The sequence below is a fragment of the Leuresthes tenuis genome, unplaced genomic scaffold (genome assembly GCF_036924035.1).
Source record: "Leuresthes tenuis unplaced genomic scaffold, fLeuTen1.0.hap1 SCAF_15, whole genome shotgun sequence".
In the NCBI taxonomy this organism is placed as follows: Eukaryota; Metazoa; Chordata; class Actinopteri; order Atheriniformes; family Atherinopsidae; genus Leuresthes; species Leuresthes tenuis.
In genome coordinates this window covers 25,885,533-25,903,320 of record NW_027325369.1, presented here as the reverse complement: position 1 = coordinate 25,903,320, position 17,788 = coordinate 25,885,533, and the positions used below count along the sequence as shown (strand labels likewise).

Sequence of the window (17,788 nt, the reverse complement as noted above, 5' to 3'; positions counted from 1 at the left end):
TTGGATTTCAGATCAAGAACTTGTCCTGTGCATCCCGTGGCTTCTTTTCATTAAGTCCGCCACCGGTTCTACAAAAACCTGCCCATCCTGGCTTTGCAGTAATCACTATTACTCACTCGGTAATGCATCTAATTTCCCTTTCCAGGAACAGAACAACTCTCTGATAGAATTTTTGTCACCATTACGGGTGTCCTTTCCCAAGGATTGTGTCAGATGGGTGAGAAGCAATTGGTGTCATTGAGGCTCCACATTTTCAACTTCCAAAGACAAAGTGGTCTTCTAAAAGTCTGGAGGAGCTTGAAATGCAGCTGCCAAGCCTGTATGTGTGCAGTGAGCATTTTTCAGGATTGCTGATTCTTACCATCAAAGCTCAGATAGTTTGTGCATTTTGTCAGATACATGTTGAATTTTGTATGTGATCGTGTGACTTTTTCCTTGTAATGTAGTACCTTTTTTATTTTAACAGATTTCAAGTAGAAAAGGAGGTTTTAAGTAAGAACAAAGATGTTTTCCAGGAGATTAAAAGGAGAATATTACTTAATGTTTGTTGATTCTAAGCATTTATATTATAATGTTTATCTTAGAGTCAATTGAACAAAGATTAATTGAGGGAGAGCAGAGAAACAGTCCATCAAAAACAAAACACTACATATACTTGAGCTTTGTGGTTCACAACAGCCCAGTCTCCCTTGAACTTGTGAAATAGGAACATTTATCCACAGGCACAACACAAGTCCAGCACAGTCCCCATGACTCACAGTTATGGCCCTCAGAACCATTGGATTGGGCTTTTTGTGTGTTTGACATACACAAAATTGTTGGATATTTCAACTCAAAGTTATTCAAGGAACATGGCAAATTCACCTCAATGTCTTGTACTGAAAAAAAAAAAAGCATCATCAAATAATTAAGATCACATTTAATCGATTTTAACAAACTGGCTATTTTGGGGCCATAACCTTCATGCCAGTTGTGTTTCAAATCAGTTAAATAGTGATTATGCAATTGTTTGAAATATACGCTGACATGGCATGAGCCCAGAGGGGACAAGTGGTCATTCTTCAGACTACGTGTGATGCCTGATTTGCGGAGAACTATTGTGCATCGGCTGCCACGTGACCTGTATGTGCAGACTGCTCATCATATTTTTGATCATGCTCCAGAGGAGGAGCCGGCACCACCCCTGATTTACACCTTTGGTGTCTCCTGGCAATAAACATTCACCCTTCACTGCAGTGTTTTATAGAATTAATGATTTAGATGAATTACAGACAAATTGCTGAAGGTCTCCTGACTGTTGGGCCACTGCCACAAAGTATCCTGCTGAGTCAGGGCTCTGAATAGGCAAACACATTATTTACAAAGCTCATCACTAACTGCACCAGATGCAGGCCTGGGTGGATTGATGTCTAGCTCTAATCAAACAGTCAACTGAGAGCATTATGCTACTGTGTTGTTTCTATTTGGATTTTTTTTAAATAACATAGCTGCAAGATATAAGGTGCATCAAGAACCATAAGTGGAGATGTCAGACATTTCTGTTTTTACAATACAAGACAAAAACGAGATCAACTGTCATCTATCAGTTGCCTGATAAGGAGCCATTCATTTGAATCAGGTGTGTTGGAGGAGGGAAACATCGAAAACATGCAGGGCAGTGGGTCCCGAGGACCAGGGTTGAAGAACACTGCCGTAGACGACATGAAGGAAGCATAGAGACAGTTGTATCAAATTCACATTATTTTACTCCACAAGGTTTTCTCCATTACCTCAAATGCACTTCTGTACATGTTTCACCTCTTGACTGTGCCGTTGCAGTTGTGAGACTTGCAGTTGGTCACTAGTTTGTGTTTGGTAGATGCATTATTACCTTCAGGAAAATCTATCCAACCACTAAATTCGACCAAGTAATCACTTGTTCAGAGGCATTTCTTGTGTTTTCCTTACGCTCAAATACACTTTAATGCTCCTGGCTTTAATTCACCTTTCTCATGACCAGAGGTTAGGGGGCAAGGCATGGACCCTCGAGACATGAATGCATGTTTCAAATCTGCTGATAATGATTCAGATATTATGCAGCTGGAGTCCCCCATGTGGTACAGCCAGCAGAGATGTGGATCGATGATGCAGACTCTAATCTAAGCACATTAGTGGGTTGTAAGGTTTGTCTCTGTAAGACATCCCTATGAATACTGTGGGCGACATCACCTTGAACTGCTTCAACGGTCGGTATGGTTGTTACATAATAGACAAACACACACAATTTACACAAACAAAATGTAAGAGCAAATGAGATCAGAGAAAGCAGATAGACAAGGAGGGCCATTATTCTGGCTGCAAGCAGACCCCGATATGCCAGGAATACAGACACAGTATTGCATTAACTCTGAATTTGATTTGTCTGATAGACTCAGATGTTTCCTCTTGGATACATTTAATGTCACAGTGGTTTACAGTTTCGATATTGTGCAGGTGATGCACATATAACCACATACAGTTGCATGTCAGTGTTGCCTGTGTGTGTGGTTGGATGTTGGACATTGCTGCCTAGTTGGTAAACAGATCATAGTTAAGATTTAGAGAAAAGACACAACCAGCAGAGGAACAATTAGCTAAACTTGTAAAATACTCTGGAAGAGGTGAGTTCAGGTAACTAACAGAAGTAATACTCAAGTGATATTACATGTCAAAGTCAATTCACTGGGAGCACTACACAGACTCTGAAAACAGCTTTTTAATGTCGCACATGAGTCTGCGGGAGCCTCTGTCAGCTCCAACTAAAATACACAAGTGATATTTCGCAGTTAGCAATTTGTAGGCCAAGAGATTATACAGTACATTCTTGAAACATGAGGGTTTAGCAGGCAGGGACCAAATGTCCAAATATTAAATGGAAAGTTACTATCAAGTTGCAGTGCATGATTCAAGCTTGTACAAATGTTATAGTCCCAATTCTTTCCCTTATGCCCTACATAGACAAAGGTGTAGGGTTATACAAAAGCTATTTTAAAACATAAATAGACCATTTTCATTAAAAAACTCAAATAAAATATATATATATATATATATATATTTCAGTTAATCAAAGTTAGTTTCTTGGGCTTTAATAAATACAAATATAGAATTAGATTACTAACAATTTATCAACGAGTCTATATTGTTCAGTTCAGGTTAAGTTTGAGAAATACTTAAGGCGTTGAAATAGTTGAGATGTGTACTGTGTAAAACCAGAGAGATACTTTGACCCACTATCAGTCCTGTTTCTGACATGCTTTCATTAAGAAAACAAGATCCAAATTATTGCGCTTTGTCTCAGTCTCTCCATGAACAATCTCCCAACAGTAAGTGGCCTTCATGGGGTTTGTCATGTGTATCATTAAACGCTGACGAACTGCCCAGAGCACATCAGCCCAATGCGATGCGACAGGTGAGACGTGCCTCCTTTGCACATCATTTAGCAAAAGTCATTCGACAGCAATGATGAGGCCTGCTGGTGAATGACCAGAATGAATAGTTAGCAGTGGCTTCAACCTCATTACAAGGACAAACCGCGTACAGTGGGAGGTTGATATGTCTGGCGCGGCCCCAGATCGCTGTTCCCAATTTGAATAGAGGAGGGAATAATGCTTAATGCTTTTCCCTGTGTGGATATTTGCTTGTATGGGACAGCGACCCGTGAAATGAATATTTTTGTGAGATGAGATTTGAAGTACACAAAGAAGAGGACCTGATTTTCCAGCTGAAGAAGAAACACCCGTCACAAGAGTGTAGAGGTATTGCACATTTGGGATGTGCAGAGCTTTGAGAATGATAAAGCCTGAGAAAGAAAAGAAGAGGAAAAACATCAAGAAGAAAAGCATAGGAAGATGAGTAGAGGGAAGGAAATGTGTTGATCTGACAGAGCAGAGGCCTATGGTCTATCAAGTATTATTGAGTTTCATGAGTCCTGTTTATGTTTAATGTGATTATTACTTGAATCTCCAAAGTTGTTAATTCCATGTCTTATTTAAACCTCTGACACTTTGTGTTGGTTCTGATCTAAAGGTTTACAAGCATGACACTTACATTTTCTATATGACAGGAGTAAAAATGGCAGTTTTTTTCTGGTGTTTTCAAATTGCTCTGGCCTATTGTGACAAGGATACTGTATTTTAGAAGTATGGTATTCATTTTATTCTTTTCCAGACTGGAGAGTTGATGCAGGAAATTGTTTAGAAAAGTGAAGGTACTTTCAAGAAGATCCTTGGCAGTTGATGAACTATGTGTGATGTGGTGCTCCAAAAATGATATTCATAATTTAACAGCAATTTTATTTGTGTTGACTTCGTGGAGAGAGAAGAGATTAGATATCTAATTTCTTGTTGACAGTCATCAGTTTTAAAACAGCCAGTATCCCTGCCAGCTACGATCCCTATGAGAAATTAAAAAGCAGCATGTATTAGAGACTGTTCAACCTAATATTATAATACAGCTTTATAAATGTTAACAGATGACATTGCCTATGAGTTTGGCAGTTTCATTGTTAGGATGGGTATCGGCAAAATAATATAGACACTAATCTCACCAATAGGTCACCAATAAAGCTTAAAAAGTTTTAAAGTGACAAGATTTATGTCAATATCTTAGTTCTATGTTGCTTGGGACCAAAGGTAATAAAATACTGAGTTTGAACTAATTTGAATGGTCAGTTCTCCTATTTTTGGTGAAAAGTTGTTTTCTACTGCTACATTACAGACATCAGTTCTGATGATATAAGGCATATCTGTATATTGGGCACAAACTAAAAAATAATATGTGGTACCTTTCTAAAATACTAACTCTACACATAAGAATATGGATAAGATGATAATAGATATCATAAATAAATGGACATGTTTTTATGTACACTGTGTATTTTGACAATGAAATACAATAGGTATCACCTGATCGATCCATCTGGTCTGAGATCTGAGCTCCAGCTTCTTTCTAAACCCAGAAAGCTTATTTCCCTTCTTTGTCTTGTTCCCTGCTTTCTTAATTTTTTTTCACCTGATTGAGATGGGGAAGAATATTGATATTATGCATGCACACACTTTTCTGCTGAAGGGGAAATGAATTTTTTCAATGGTATCATAAATCCCTGCTCTACCTGGTTGCACACTTTAAGAATGCGGGTTGGACGGCTGCTCGGCTCTCTTGGCCACGAATATAGAACTAGATTGACAGCCTCCCTGTCCTGTCTGCCACTGTTAATCATTGAAGGATTCGGGCTGCCTGCAACAATTTCTGCCAAGCGACCTTGAGCCCTGCCGGGGCCGAAGGACTGCAGCTAAAAGCCTGTTCCTCTCTTACAGCAAGGAGGAGGACACTTTAACCAGGTGGCCCGATTGCTCCGCCAGAGAGACTGATTGATGTCTAAATGTGGCATGCATGCTCATTGCATCCCCTTTAAAATTGGCATGCGTTGAGCTTGCACATCCACATGTGTGTCTAGTATCCATGTTTCTGCAAGTGCATAATTTGACTAGTTATGCAGCTGAAGTGTGAAGATAATTTGAATTCCTTTTGCAATATATTACATTATTACTGAAAAATTAGACGGAGATTGTCAGTGATGATTATAGCATCAGATTGGTGCAAATCTCTTTGGAAGAAGCTTTGATATATTGTCAGTTTAATAGTTTATCCACCATGACATTTGCAAAGTGGGGAAGGGAAAAATATTTCATGTCACAGAGGTGAGAAATGACATAGTGGAAGAGTTTGCTTGGTGCCATGAAAAAATAAGCCTGTCACTATATCTTGCTCTATTCCTCTTCTCTGTTTGCCCCCCCATTGTCTCCATTACTCTTTATCTGTTCGGGTAAATGCTCAATAAAGGACCAGGATCCAGACTCCAGTCCCAGATTTTTTCGCCAGCCAAGCCGTTGGAACCAGCAGCAGTAAATGCCTGTTTTGCCTGCCTCTCTCCTCTCAGCTCTCCCTCTCCCTGTTTTGCTGCGCGCTACTCCGCTCTGCTGCAGTGGATGGTCCTCGCGGTGCGCTCGCAACTCGTCTCAGCGGAAGAGATCTGAGCATCTCTCTGTCGTTTACCACCTTTCTTTCCCTGTTTAGCCATCATTCTTTTGCCATTCATATCATCAGAGGGTCTGGATAAATGTGAGGGAAAGTCATAGGATAGATGAGAAAGCTCATGAAGTCTTTAATCCAACATCTTTTGCCTGTATGACTGTGTGATCTCCTACTCTCTCTGGATGACAGAAAACCTTGTGCTCTTAGATGCCTCCTGCTTTTAGACTCTGTGTGAGGTAAGTTCTATTGCTTGATGTTTTCATTTGAGCTTTGATGTGGTAGTTGACAAAAAAAGCATCTTTTGACTGTTTTTCCCTGAAGGGAGTTGACATGTTTAGATAAAAAGATTTTGGCAAAAGTTGAATGCAAACAAATCGGTTACAGATAACATGGCATTCAACAATATGTGTAATATATACTTGCATCTCCAAATTAGTAATTTCTACAGTAAGTCTATTGAGCTTCCATTACATTTGCCAGAGAGCTCTGCAATAAATCCTTTTGTACTGCAGCAACTTGAAATTTTAAAGCATCCATGTTTTAAAGCACCCCCCTTGTACTGCAACATGGTTTGCATATTACACATATTGTTTCTAGTCATCAAATATGAATTAAGTATCAGGGAGTGGTGGTGGCTCTAGTAATGTGAATTTGAGTCTGTTTTCTGGAGAGACAGGAGAATAAAAAAGTCTTTTTTTTTTCTTTCTTCTTTGAGGGAAATCCTGTAGAGATACCATACACTTAGAGCAATTCACCAGAGATGAGAGCTGTGAGAATCTGTGACAACTCTGTGCAGGGAGGGCACTACACAGTGTGCATGTGTGAGTGTACATATATATTTATATATATGTTGTGTGTGCATCTGTGGGCGGCTGTATGTGTCTAATGAAAAGTCTCAGAGGTGAGCTCTGCGTGGGCACATTGTGCTTCTTTTTGTGAATGAAGTGCTTGCAGCCTAAGCTCAAAAAAAAAAATGCCTGCATGTTTGCACTGTCATGTGTGTGTGTTTTCCTTTCAGTACTATCAGCCGTCACTCCGTTCTCTGAGGTTGTGAGCACACACGTCAGTAGCCAAACCCTCTTTTGGGAAACACTCAGCTACAGCATTTAGCTGTCTCTTCATCATGTGTTGGGTGGCGTTCCATTGTGGGTGGTGACTGTCACAACTTATGACCCGGATCCCTGGGTTCTCATCCCCTGATGTGAATCAGTGTGCTTGGTGAAGCTCAGAGCCACTGCAGCTAGTCGGTGGAGATGCTTTGAATGTTCATGTTCACTGCTGCACTGCAGACAGACTCTCTCTTACCAAATAGAGGCAGTTCTGTACTCAGCCACAGACAGTGTAGGCTTGATTTGAGAGGCTCTTCATTTATTAGTTCATGGTATTTGAACAGATGCTGGTATTCCAAAGTATATCCAGGTGCAGGTGGACCTGTCGTCTGGGAATTATCACCCATCACAGGTGTTGTTATTATCGTGCATGAAGAACTGTGTAGCATTTGCCACCATGCTAAACAGTCTTGGCTTTTTAGCTATTAACTGAACTGAACGGGCACAATATGCATGTTCCAGTAATAAACCCTGAGCAGGTATTTTGGCTTGTCTATCCCTCCCCAGATGCCCTTACTAATTAGATGGCCCTTGTTTCATTGGGGCTTCCTCCCTACCTGCATCCTCCATCATGTTTAAACTGTCAGCGCAGTGTACACCTTTAAGCCTAAAAGTAAGACCATAACTGCTCAAGTGTCATTGAGCCAAAACACTGAACAGCCCCCATCTCAAAGGGTTCTATCTCACATACTATAGTTGTATGCATTCCACTGTAAGTGATATAGCTTGTGGTCAGTAATCAATTGAAATCTATACCTCAAATGAAAGAGAAGTAGCTTTTAGTAATACAGTTTGTACATGACTCTAGAGAACTTGCATGCTATGGACCAAGTATGGGCCAAGAGGCTTTTAGTAACATGAATGACTCTTAAGAAATTTCATGGATTAAAAACATACCTGGGGGTAATGATGATGTGTTTAGAACTGTCACCTCATAGCAATAGGATTCCAGGTCTTCGAGTCAGTTTTTGTGGAAAAAACATTGTCTGTCTTTCTCTGGGTGTTCCAGCTTCCCTCCAGAGTCAAGAAACATGCATTAACTGGTGACTCTAAATTCACAGTAGGTGTGAGTTTGAGGTTCCACAGATGTTTTCGACATACTTCGCCTCTCACTCTATGACAGCTGGAATAAGCTCTAACACCTCTGCAGCCCTGAACAGGATGAATGACTGAAAACATTCTCACTGTAACTGATTTGCGACTGAACAGTTAATATTACACTGCCATCAGTTGCTGGTTAGGGTTAGGATCTATTGTATATAGAAAACAAAAAAAAATCATCCTTTCAAGCAGCTTTATGGGCCTTAGACCGGTTTAATTTTACATAAAATCTAGTGGTACACAATTAAACCTTTGCATATCAAAGACATGGATGAGTCATAGGACATATTACTCACTTTCCTCTCCTTTAGTGGAGCTATTTTCTTAATGTGACTGTGTGATTGTCACATGTGTGTAAAAGGTATTAAACAAGCAATACCCCCATCAAGCAGTATTCAAATTACAGTAATTAAAAATTTTACACTTTAACTTTTATTCTTCCTGTCTTAGAAATATTGAAAGACATCGTAGCCAAGAAATATAGTTACTCTCACCTAATTCACTGACGTCATGGTACCCGTATGGTGGGCAGCGAGGGTCACAATAGTCTGAGTTGGTACACAGAAAAATCCGGTGTCGTAATTTCAAATGGTTTACAAGCCACCTAGCCAGTGACCCCAATTTATTCATCTGCCATGCCCAATGTTTACCCCCATTTGGCCTTTGTTGGGTGTTAATTTTGGACCCTGAGTGTGTATTAACCTGGCTGACAATGACAGTGTATGCAGGAGATTGTGTTGTCAGACACCTGCTCTGTTGATCTTGTCCCTTTCCACAGCCTAAGAGGGAATCAGCAGAAAGTTGAGACTGATGCAGCTGTTAGTCCATTGAAATGTCGCATTCTTCAGCTAAGATGAGTGACTCCTGAGTGGCAGCTGAATCTGATTATATATATTTATCTCTTAACAAAATAAAAATGATGAGGTTTTCCTAGAGTTCCTTAACATGGCCTGTGTGTGTCCCATGCTTGGTTTGGTTGAGACGTTGCTATATATGTAAAGTCTTTGTTATATTTCGGTTTGCTGCACTGTTCCAAGTGCTAATTGATTTAAGCAAGTGTTTCCTGGTACAAGTAGTTGCTGTTGAAGATTGAGAAATGGACAAATGGGTGTAAGCGCTTTAAAGAATTCACAGATAGAAGAACCTAGTGTTCTTGTTTTTGGCGGCTTATATTGGATATCTGGGACAGCGGCCTTCCAGCAGCTCTGACAAGAATTATTCATGGGAGCTCACACACTAAAAGCAAACAATAAAAATTGACTTCATCTGTAAACAAATCAGAGAGAACAAGTGACAGCATTGAAGGAATCTCTGCTCACCATCTCTCTGTCTTGGCATGTAGTGACACCAATAAGAGTATGTATAGACTATTGCCATTAGCACATTGTAATCCTTATCTGTATCATTTCCAAATGTTTAAATTCCATAATAAAGATGACAAAGAGCGAGCAGCTACACATTTTAAATTAAGTAAAGCAAAGGATGGAATCTAAAAGTGGTTTCCGGGCTCTGAAGATTTACAGATTATTTTTTTTAATTAAGACAAATTAATTCAGGGCTGTATACATTGCTACAGTAATAAGTAATTTGCAGTGCTCAGATTTCATGGTTTGCAGGCCACTTACAGTATGTTGATTGCCTCAGCTTAAGGAAACATACTGTCACAGTCCAGTGGTGACCAGAAACTGAAACGACAGAGAGAGAGAGAAGTGCCTCCAAGTGGTTATGTGCATAAAGAAACGCATCTTCATGCTAGTGTTCGATCCAGTGCACGCAGCCTCTGGGACTTTACTAGAAAGGAATGTGTTTGACAGAAGATTTAATTTGACGGGGATCATCATTTCATCAGCTTACATGGATAGAAAAAATATGGCAGTGTACTGTGTTAGAAAGTCAATGAGGATAATGTTGCACTGCCTTGGATCACTGCATGGACTGTTACAAATGGTGGGCTTACTTGTTATATTAAGTCAGCTTGGTGCTCCTGTATGAATGAAGTATACCACTGGCTGTACACGATCAGCTGCTGGTCTGTTTGTATTGTATAGTGTTTGTGGGACATACACTTGTTTGCATGACACATCGGTCTGCAAGAATAATACGTTTTACTTCTAACTGTCTCCAGTTGACTCCTACAACCCCTTTATTTTTTGAGAGCTTAAACAAAAACACACATGCACCAGCAGCAAACATGCACGGTGTCACTGAAGCTCTGAACAACCACCTCTTCAGAATAGGCTTCTCTCCTGCCGGGGATCGTGAACTAAATCCAAAAGAAAAACAAGACAAGAAAGCCCTCTCCTCTCCTTTTGCTGCAGCATCCTTCTCCCCTCATCTCTCTCTTTCTGTCACTCAGCAGAGTTCTCCTTTGCTCCCTCTTTTTCTCAAGTTTTTCCTCTATCTCTGTCCCAGGGCAGTCAATGAGTTGCAATGCATCCCGAGCCACTGCCAGAGCTCAACCTCTGAGCCCCAGGTAAAGTATTACAGCCAAATGACTCATGCACTGAAACAGAACAACCTCTTAGCTTCTTGAAAGCACTTCTTGGGCCAGCTTCTTAAAAGTTACACTCGAATAAGCTCCTCCTGCTGTGGTGCTTTTCCTCCCCTTACCTCCACCAGCAGTTTGCTGACACGCCTTAAAGCCTCAGGTAGAAAGTCAAAGGATGATAAAACATTGGCTGCTCTGGCACGCTGCCTCTCCTTACTTGTGAGTTGATTCAAAAAGCAAGTGATGAGAAAGTGATTGTAGACAAAAATAATTAAAACATGTTTGAAATGTATCACTTTGACAAGACACTCTCAAACTGTGTGCTCTAGAAATAAAGAGATATGACTGTGGTGAGCAATGTTTTATAGAGTGGACAGTCAGGACAAATATATATATAAATATATATGTGAGGTATAAAATGTGTCCAGTGACACACAGAAAGTTGAAAAATGACAAGTTTTTCCTCCTAAAATAAATAATAGACCAAAAGAGGATTGTGATGGTCCTAAACTCTAAGTCTCCTAATCAATATGACCATATTGGTTCTTCATATCCCTAAATATGATAACAGTGTCCTGTAAAGTACTGCCTCCCAAGCAGCAGGAGAGAAATATTACTCATATGAGCATTTCCAGCTCAGAGCAGATGTCATTTTAAAGTTTGTCATTTAAGAAGCCACAGAATCCTCATAAAGGGGAAGATGTTTGAGTGGATTGCTGCTATGTGCAGCACCAGAAATCAAACAAACAAAAATACTTTTTTACCCCCCTTCTGAGTCACATTCAGTCAATAACACATCAACACTTTACTGAATAACTTTTCAAACTTCCTGATCACAACCGTTCAAAATAACAAATCATTTGAAGATAATTACAGGTTGCATCTGCCTGCATAAACATACAACCCATGGGTTGGCATGTTTTGGATAGGGGAACAGTCTTGTCTTGAGCCCTGTAATGCTTAATGCTGGTGATCTTAAAGAAACAGTCTCTTCTATGTCAGCATTGAGCTTCTCTAAGATGATTTGAAACACTCAGTGGCATTTTGAGCTGTTTTAACCATGTAAAATGCAGACTTATATTTTATTAACACCAGCGTTGATGTGTTTTGTCAGGGTACAGAAAACTCTTTTGCTTATTAAATCTTTAACAAAAACCTGGTTTTCCTCCCAACACCGACTTTGTGTCTGCCTGTGCTTCTGACAGACCAGTTATTATTTCTACACAAAGAAGTGTTTTATGGAAATTGCTGAAATGACAAATGAACTTGCTTATGAGACAGCAGTCTTGGTATTTCAGGAATCGCTTCTGCTCTGCCCTTGTGAGCCCCACTGTCTCATTATTGCACATCAGTATGAAAATCAGTTTTACATTTATATATTTAAAACATTTATATATCACACGTATACATTGTGATGTATATATACAGTTAAGTAACATGCTTTAGTGTCAAAAACTTTACTTGAATGTTAAGGTATTACTGAATTACTGAACTAAACTTTATGCATTGATGAGGGTGCAATAAAGTGTGTTGTTTACAGTAACAAAGCAACACCACTCAATACAACTCATTTCTTTGCTAAGGTTTAAAATCCTGTGTTTGTTTGACGCCGCAACGCAGGGCCTTCCTCCCTTAGTTGCCATGGAGACACCATTAGGCAGTGGTGCCGCAATGATTTTTGTATTTCTTTGCATAGCCCCATGCCAAACCGTGGTGCTTGTTGGGGACTCACCCGTGCCAACTACATATGTGGGTGGATAGATAGGTGCATGTGCATGTTTTAGTGACTGAGAGTGAGTGGGAGAGGAAAGAAGAAAGAGATCAAAACAAGGTGGGAGGGATTGTGAGAAGGAACAAAAAAAAGGGGGAAAAGAGTGACATGGAGAGGAATTAATGGTGAATATGAGTGGGACAAACACACACATGGATACACACTGATCAGACCCACATTGACTGTACATACTCATCCTCCAGCAGAGATGACTGGAGTACTCAGATCTGAGTGAGCAGGGTGAGTGTGTGGGTGGAGGGATGCCGCAACAGTGCAGCTTATTCTGCCTTCAGTTTGATCTCTGCAATTCTCCCTAAGGGGACTCTCACTGCATTACTCCATGCCATTTCACAAAGTATGATACCAAATACAATCTACCTCTCATTATTGTGAGGACTGACATTCTGATCACCCAAATGATTGTGAATGATCTGTTTTAGCTTGTTTTCAGAGACGAACAAGCATCAATAATTCAATGCTGAACTCATCTCTCAAACATAATGTAAAAAGTTTTTGTGTCCAATCCAATCTTTTTTTTTTCATCCATTGTGTCAAAATGCAACTTTTTTAGTCCTGAAAAACAAAGAATGATTGACAGATTTCCCTCAACAAATAATTAAAGTTTTTTTTTATTGTTTTCATGCATTGTTGCTTTTGGTCAGCAGATGTCACAGTTGGACACTGTTCGTGTTCAATTTCAGAGAAAATAATATTAACGCTCTTTTAATGCCGTGTTTAATTGTTCAACTTTGAAAACTTTTGTTCAGGGGCACATTTATATGAGGTCTTGTGTAGGAAGTGCTTTACAAGCTTTACAAGCTCATGAATATTCAAGTGACGCTTTGGACAGTTGTCAGTTGCCATGACATATTTTATTGCCCAAGCACAGCTACATGTTGGTGCAAGATTAATTCATGTGGTTTATGTAGATATGGAAAACTGTTCCTCTAACAAGTCTGTTCATCAGTGTTTTAATGAGTGAAGAATATGTGAAATATAAAGAATTTAGCGTATAACACATGATGGCTGTACTTACAGTACCGTTTATATAACAATACTGTATATTGTCATTGTATTTTCGATTACAGTGAATAACAGTAGAATAACAGTGGGATTTGATCAATTTCAGAGTGTGTGTTGGCTACATAATTCTTTTTTTTTCAAGACCACAGATAGATAGATAGATAGATAGATAGATAGATAGATAGATAGATAGATAGATAGATAGATAGATAGATAGATAGATAGATAGATAGATAGATAGATAGATAGATAGATAGATAGATAGATAGATAGATAGATAGAGTGACACATTCAAAACTAACTAGTTACTAAAACATCATGGCAATGAGGAGTCTAAATTGTGGATTTCCATTTCAATGTCTTCATAGCTGAACTTAATGGAGTAACGCTACTCTTTATGGCTTGTAGCCAGTGTGGTGATAGCTGAGTCTCAAAAGTCAAGTTTGCTCAGCAGGTTATTTCTGCTTTTCACTCCCAAATGAACCACCAGTTTAAAAGAACTAATCACGAGTTTTAAAGAACTAATCAGTGTGACAATGGAGAATGTCATTAAAACAGCAACCAATTACACTAATGATGTCAGTGAGTGATTGTGTGTGGATTCGGTTATACTGTTTTATGGTGTTAATTTACACTCATCTGTAGATAACGTAACAGTTACGTTTTATTGTTACGAAATACATTGATATGCTCTTAAAATTCTTCTGTTCATTTATACTGTTTGTTAATTTATGTTTGATTTTCATTATCTCATCGTATTCAACAAGCTGAATATTGGCTAATGATAATAGTCTGGCTAATATAGCTGTGCATTCCAAGCTTAAATCCTTACCCCCAACTCATTACAAATAGGTTCCTTGGGTCACAGCCCGCTGAGTTGATTTTGAATGTAAAGGTTATCCGCAAAGCATGACAGTTTCTGGAAGTGTTGTAATGGCAGCATAAGAAATGCTGGCAAATCTTTCTGCAATTAAATGTATTTAAATGTATTTGTATAACCAAGATGTTTCCCTAAATTAGATTAAACACTTTTCATTGCCAGCCTTACTTAAAAATTTTAAGTACTTGATAATGATAAAATAAAACACACACACACACACCTGTGCGCACACACACAAACCAAGTCCAAACCATCTCACAGCCTAAAAACAAACAAAAATCTCTTTGGGTTGAGAGCCGGTTGTCTATCCCCCTTCTACCCTCCGACCTTGCACAATCTGTGTTACTTGTCAGTAATCCAGCACCATAGACACAAGTGCTCCTGCTGAAGTTTACTGTGGATGCAGCCAGTGCATCATTTACACCCACAGAAAGATAACTGGCAATATACAGTACCGACCGACATGAAGGGCTTTAAACCGAGCATCAGTTTGTGACGTGTTGAAAAAGTTAGAAAGTCATAATCTGCCACTTTTTAAATATTTACTGCTCAGTTTTGTGCTTTAGTGTCATTCCAGCTGCCCATATATAATTTACAAGTAGGATTACACAAAATTAACTGGGATTGAGTTCAGAGTTGATCCTTAAACATTTATGATATTGGGTAAATTTTGCTGAAAAGTGAAATATGTCACTCATTGGTTTTCAGATACTGAGCAGTATTCAATATGTCCTGCTTTACGAAGCTGTGATCACAGAGGGCCTGTGATGGGTAGTATTTGAACTCTGATGTGCAGTGGTCACACTGTGCTCCCTGTTGACACGCAGCCAGAGAAGATAGGTCAAAGGTGAGACTACACTGTCTTGGAGAAAATTGAGTCATCATTGCTAGTATTTGAGGGCAAAATAAAGAGAATGAGCAAGTAAGATGAATGCAGTGAGTGATTGTCTGTGTCTGTTTAGGACAACCAGGGGCCGGGTGTGAGGTCTTCTATTGGATATGGTCCTCTGAACACAATACAGTTTACATTTCCAGATACATTTCCAGCAAATTTTGTATAGATAAGAGACAAAATCTACCATAAAGGTGAAACTAGATCATTGTAATTTTTGGTACAAAGATAGAGAGTTATAGAGGTACAGGATACCTAACTTATAGTCTACCAAAAATGATTTAAACTTTTACTAAAACCTGCCAGTAAACATACCATTCTGTACATATGCATACACTGACCCCATGGTGCCAAAATACTGTCAGGAACTTATTTTCAGCTTGACTCCAGTGCATTGTGTTATTCATCACTGTCTTAGTCACTCACAGATATTCTTTCACAAGCCTTACTGGTGTCTCTTTTTACTCATGCTTTCACAAACCCAGCATTAAAAACACATGTGGTGCAGTGCAGAGACGCTAAAGACTGAAGCAAGTTGTGGAAAAGTTTAGAGCTTGCTAATGAGCTGATATGTGCTGCAGTCACATCATACTGCGGCTCAACTGTTCTGCTCTGACCTGTTCCAAACACAGACTTGACTCAAAGCCATTAACCGGGAACTATGTATTATCTATCATGTTGATTGATAATCAATGATTATCAATCATACATGTTGTGACTTAAAAACCCAACATGTATGTATTGGGGACTGTGAGTTATTGGTAATTCTTTTAGTTTAGTTTAGTCTTCCATGTTCAATTAATTTACTGGTGTGACATTGGTTAGAGGGGGTTATGGGTGGGAAATAAAATATATACAAAATCTAATTATTCTAACCTAAGAACCCTAAAAGCCAATGTTAAGCCTGTTTACGGGAATCATTGGAGCTTTTCAGAATTTAAATTTTGATGAACCCAGCTGATTTACTCTAAGTTCTGACCTGGAGAGCAATGTAAAGCCATCAGAGTTTATTCTGGCTGTTTATTAACAGACACCAAGTGAAAGCGGAAGTAAGTGGAAACAAAAGTGAAGTTTAAAACAAAATTACATGTCAAAAACACTTTGCTGAAGAGGGGAGAGATTCACTTAAAACTAGTAAACACCTCTTGTGTGATAGCACTCCTATATGGGGTCATTTTCATGCCCACGTTCAGAAACGGTTAAATGGATTGTGTTTAATGACAGTTGTGTTGTATGATAACTGGAGCAGAACAGAGATGGAGGTATACAGCTCAATGTTGTTTGCAAAGTGTGTGTTTTTCCAAAGGTGCTGAGTTGAAGAAGGTCCCTTAACTCTAAACCTTGCTGTCATAGACTGAACTCCTCTATAAAAAGTGACAATGAGAGTGTATATAAAGTGAACACTCCCCTACGAGGAGCCATAAAATGTAAATTATATGAATCCCTTTGTTGCCATTGACTTCTGATGATTACACAATTATGCAGTCATCTATCACGAGAATGCAATTCCACCTAATCCCCAACAACTCCTATTAATAGCCTCTGATAAATCATCGATGGGACATGTCCGTGACACTGCTAAACTTGCATCCCATGGTCACTGTGACTGAGGCCCACAGTGGGGAATAACTAAGATGTTAGAAAAAACAATTCTGCTTTTTGTTAGGAAAGTGTGGAGCACTGAGCCTCTGAACACAGATGATTTTCACATTAACACCTTCTCTGTGTGTGCTCTGTAGATATGTGACACTGCTGGGAGGATGTGGTGGAGCGCTTACACCTTCATTTCCAGCTCTGTGTGTGCTGGGGATAAAACACATCCACAGTCATCAACGCCCCACCTTCTCAACCACCACCCACAACTCCCCCCACACACACAGCTGACATGAAGCAGATCGAGCCAGAGACCTGCTGACTAGTAAGAGACGGGGTCATTAGGCCAGGCGGTGCTGCTGTGATACCAACTGTGTAGCACATGTCTGGCATTAAGATCTACAGACACACCTATAGTAAAACACACTTCGATCATTAATCATTATTTAAGTAAAGTGCAATTAGGACTTAACCTGCTGTCATTCATACTGTATATGTACAGTAAGATGTAGAGATGGTGCCTTCTTGGAGGCTTTTGTTTGCCAAAATATTAGAGAGATTAACTTGATATTAATTAAAATCTCACTATTTTCTGTGGTGACTTTCACCACTCAGACACCTTTACAGATCCAGATGCCTGCATCGCTTTTGTACCAGCTGGGCTTTTGCATTTTGTTAAAAATAATGAGTTAGATAAGGATCCACTGGAAAATGAGACAACTCTTAATGTCAAATGACAAGTTATGAGACAAAAACAGACTGCCAAAAACTTAGCCCACTCTGTGAATGACAATGGGGATTGATGTGTCAGCTTGCTGAACTGTCTGTGAGTGATTTACAGGAACAGATGCACTGTACAGATGGGCATGGGTCTTTTTTC

At 39.4% G+C, this 17,788-nt stretch overlaps 1 protein-coding gene across 2 annotated transcripts in view; it reads left to right on the top strand.

The window, feature by feature from the left end:
• The first annotated feature begins 6,028 nt into the window (after positions 1–6,028).
• dlgap2a (discs, large (Drosophila) homolog-associated protein 2a) overlaps positions 6,029–17,788 on the top strand; it is a 113,590-nt gene continuing 101,830 nt past the window's right edge. For both annotated transcript variants that reach the window (XM_072365812.1, XM_072365811.1), the window contains exon 1: positions 6,029–6,287. The gene's annotated coding sequence lies outside the window, so the exon portion shown is untranslated. The remainder of the gene's footprint in view (positions 6,288–17,788) is intronic.